The 4,492-nt window shown below is 33.4% G+C and overlaps 1 protein-coding gene across 1 annotated transcript in view; it reads left to right on the forward strand.

Moving 5' to 3' along the window:
* The window catches only part of LOC106876983 (glutaminyl-peptide cyclotransferase), an 89,843-nt gene that overhangs the window by 57,154 nt on the left and 28,197 nt on the right, over window positions 1-4,492 (forward strand). The window lies entirely within an intron of this gene.

The raw sequence follows: 4,492 nt of genomic DNA on the forward strand, positions 1-4,492 counted from the left end.
AAAATTTTCTCATAACTTCAATATGGGAAAAAGTGTTTTACCTTGAATGCCAGTAATCTGCCATGGACTGCTTGAAGTTTCAAACTTCAAACTTCTTACTTTTGGATCCCTAGATTTTACCCTTGTGTATCAGTGCACTGCAACTGGTATGCCATAGCACACTGGTGAGCCATGAAATAATGCTAGATATGCTGCAGTGTAACCTGAATACACACACACACACACACACACACACACATTAATATAATTTTAAAAGGTACATGTCTGGTAACGCATGTTCAGTGACTGCTTTTATACTGACCTGGAGGGATGTTCATGACTGGACTACAGTCTGTGCGTTCTTTTTTTGTATGCATATAAGATGCAGTTCACTTCTTTCATTTGCTTTGCATCAAAAGGGTGATGATAATGTAAATGAGATGGGCTTAATTTTTCATTACACATAAATGTAGAGAGAATAATGCTATTTATGAAGATACTGTGTTTAGTATTTGATTGGTACATCTAATTAGTGTAATTTAGTATTTTTCTTTTCATCATACATTGCTATTAAATATCAGTAAATTTATAGAATAAATGTGACATACAGAATTGTTTAACCGTGTTTCACAACAAATGTACGATGCTTGGGGAGAGAGTGGAGATGCTTAGTAGTGACTAATTTGTGGCAGGTTTAATAAAACATATCAACACAACTAGCCTTAAAATCTTTTAAATATTTTGAAAAGCATCAAAAAAATTTCAAATGAGTGAGTCAGCTCTGGTCCAGCAAACACAACATTGCATCATATTCCTGGAACTACATCATTTGAAGATATGAGAACTGTCAGTGGTGTAGTTTGCCACACTTACTAAAATGCTGCAATAAAACTGGGCTCAGCACATAATGATCATGAAAACTTTACTCTGACAAGTTATTTACAGCCTTTGAATGACAACTTTCAGAAGATCAAATGATTGCTTTAGTGGTAGAAGATATCAATGATAGTATACAACATACATTACAGAAAACTGAACTTATTTTAAGAGAAAAAAGTTCAGCATTAAACAGTTTCATCCCCCATGCGTACACCAAACAAGTACTTAGAACATCAGTATGGGCAACCCATTCGTCTACAAGATTTTAGAAATGTTTTCACAGATTGAACGCAAAGAACAAACAATGCAGATCCATCATAGCCATTATGAAGATACCAGACTTTCGGAGCATAATTTGTAGGATTTTCCAATGCAACTAATGTACCTGAAGGACTCACTAAAATGTCAGGAATAACCTGGAGATTATACAATAATCTAAGAAAACCTATGCATAACATGTAATAGTTGCAGTAACAATATACATGAAAAATATATTCAGTAATAATTCCAGTATACTTTAATAATGCACATAATAATGCACCTTTCAATAGCAGCCAAATTTCCCTTAAACCACATTTAAAGAGTGAAACAACTGTCTTTGGGTACTCTACAGACACCATCTTTCATTGAACACTGTTCCCTCCTGCATGCAATGTGTATATTTATGCATATACACAATAGGAATATGTAATACAACGATGTAAAATCAATGTAAAATATGCTATCTTAAAGCTAGCATGTTTGCACAGTATGTATGTGTGTATATACAGTCTACCCCTGCTCTTATGCCACCTTGATTTTCTGACAACCCCACTTACTGCCATAAAATTATTCAGACCCAATTTCTGCCAATGTTGTTAACTTACGTTTAATTCCCCCAATTTTATGCCCCTCAATGTCCACCATCTACCAATACAGTTTGCAACACAAATCTTCCTTAGTAGCATAAAACTCCCCCAATTTACCACCAAATCACAACAAATTTATCACCCAAACAATTTTGTCATACTTGAATAGCATTTATAAAGTTGTATGCAGAATAGAAATCTAGAGGGCACAAACCTTCAAGTCAAGCATGCTAACAGACAATAGCAAGACTGGGAAAGTAGAGCATTTAATTGATTTAGCATATGTTAACGATAAGTTGATATTCTCTGCTCATAAAATTGGATCATAATTCATTTTTTTTGTTTTGATGAACAAGTTTATAAAAGAGATTATTTTCTTTTTAGTATCATTTTTCAACATAAATGCTATTTCATATAAATGCAAATGCTGTGCCATTATAGTATCACAGAAAGCAGAAGTTATTAAATATTATGAAGTTCATCCAAAAGCTAGTCAACAAGGTATTGCAAATTATTTCAGTAATGCATAGGGAGAAAATATCAAATGGAGAACTATAGATGACATTATTCAGCAGAAAGCTAAGTGGAAAGTTATTGAAGATCCAGAGGCAAAATGTCAAAAACTGCCAAACACAGATTTAGAAGAAGCTCTTTTTGTATGGTTTACTAGTATTCGTACTAACAACGGTGTTATAACAGACAAAATTAAAACACTCCAATGCAAAGAAACCTGGTCCAGAATTGAATATAAAAGATTTCACTTATTCCAATGGTTGGCTTTATAGATTTAAGCAGAGATACTCAATTAAATGTCACATTCTTCCTGGTGAAAGTGATGGTACAGATCAACAACTCATTACTGCTGGTTTTTAGCATACTAAAGAGAAAATAAAGAAATTTGAACCAAGAAATATTTTTAATATCAATGAAACAAGTTTATTTTTTTCGCCAGTTACCTAATAAATTGCCTACAACAAAACATTTTACCAAAGACATCAAAAATCAAAAAGAAAGACTTACAGTGGAACTAGCTTGTAATGCTGATGGCAGTGAAAAACTACAACCTCTTGTTATTGGAAGAGTGTCCAAACCCTGATGTTTTAAGAATTTCAACTACAAACTTTATGTAGATTACGACTACAGTAGCAAAGCTTGAATGAATTCCAGTATGTTTAACAGTTGGATAAGAAAATGCGACTTCAACAACGAAAAATTTTACTGATAATAGACAATGCACCTGGACACAACATACCTGATAAACTCACCAACATAGAAGTTCACTTTCTCCCACTGATAACAATGTGCCACCTACAACCCCTAGACACCAGAATAATTCAAAGCATCAGTTAGACCAGATAATCACTCAACTAGACAAATGCAGTACTTATAACATCACTCTAACTGATGCTATTCAATGCATCAAAAAATCTTGGGACTCTGTGACACTATCTGCTATTTCTAACTGCTGGCACTACGCTGGTCTCACCCAAAAACCCAAAAGCACAGATGCAGAAGTTGAAAACAGTGATGACGACGTCAATATACCACTAGCTGAACTGATTAAACAAACTGCTACTAAACTTAATACTGACCCTTTGTTGATGATGATTGCAGATGAGTTCATTAGCTTCGATGACAATGAAAAAACTTTTACTGAGATAAGAAATTATTGACTTGGTAAAACTGCTAGAACAAAGTGATGACGAGGAACCTGCACCAAAACCTAAACCTACAACTAAAGATATAAACAAAGCTCTGAATCTTCATGATTCGAGAGAAGTTTAAAAATTCAAAATATAAGCAAAACATGTTAGAATTATTCAGAAAATAAATTTAAAAAATTATTTGTATTCTTTATTGTTTATCATTAAACTTTATTTGTTTAACATTAAAACATTTGTTAAAAATATTTCAACTAAAATTTAAAAGATATATTACATTAGAATTGATGTCATAACAGGGGTGTAACTAGCAGAGAGGAGGAGAGAAGAGCAATATCTTCTTTTTCCTTCCCCTCTCAAATTCGAAATTTAATCCTTTTCTTTTTTATTAAGTTTTTATATGAAAATTTTGTTTACACACCAAAAATCTGATTTTGCCCATTCCCCACTTCCCAAAAGTTAACTACGCCACTGTGTTACAAAAAAATTTACTATATGATTGGCTTTATGTCTACTGCAGAAAGCCTCCCTCAATTTACCGCCACTCCTGTTAAACTGCCAATTTGTCATGGTCACATTGGTAGCGGTATAACAAGGGTGGAATATATATATATATATATATATATATATATATATATATAATAATAATAATAATAATAATAACAAGGATTATTACAAAGTATCATGAGCATTATCTTTAATTCCTTTTCATATATCATGTGATCACGTAGACCTGCTCATGTTTCTACTGCATCTTTGTTTGTGTGTGTACATATACATACATATGTGTGTGTTTGTATGCATGTATGTCTATGTTTTTGTGTGTGTAAGCATTGTCATAATTTTAGCATCCACTTCTCCTTGCTTGCATGAGTAGATAGAATTTGTTAAGGCAGATTTTCTATGGCTAGATACCCTTCCTGTCACTAACCCTCGTCTGTTTCCAGGCAAGGTAAAATGCCTCCATAGCCAGAAAGGCTGGAAATGAACAACACTTGTATGTTGGTGATGCTCATTTATAACCAACATATGATGTGAAGACAAAGGTAGACACACACACACACACACACACACACACACACACACACACACACACACACACACACACACACACACACACACACA

Source organism: Octopus bimaculoides, chromosome 11 (assembly GCF_001194135.2).
Source record: "Octopus bimaculoides isolate UCB-OBI-ISO-001 chromosome 11, ASM119413v2, whole genome shotgun sequence".
In the NCBI taxonomy this organism is placed as follows: Eukaryota; Metazoa; Mollusca; class Cephalopoda; order Octopoda; family Octopodidae; genus Octopus; species Octopus bimaculoides.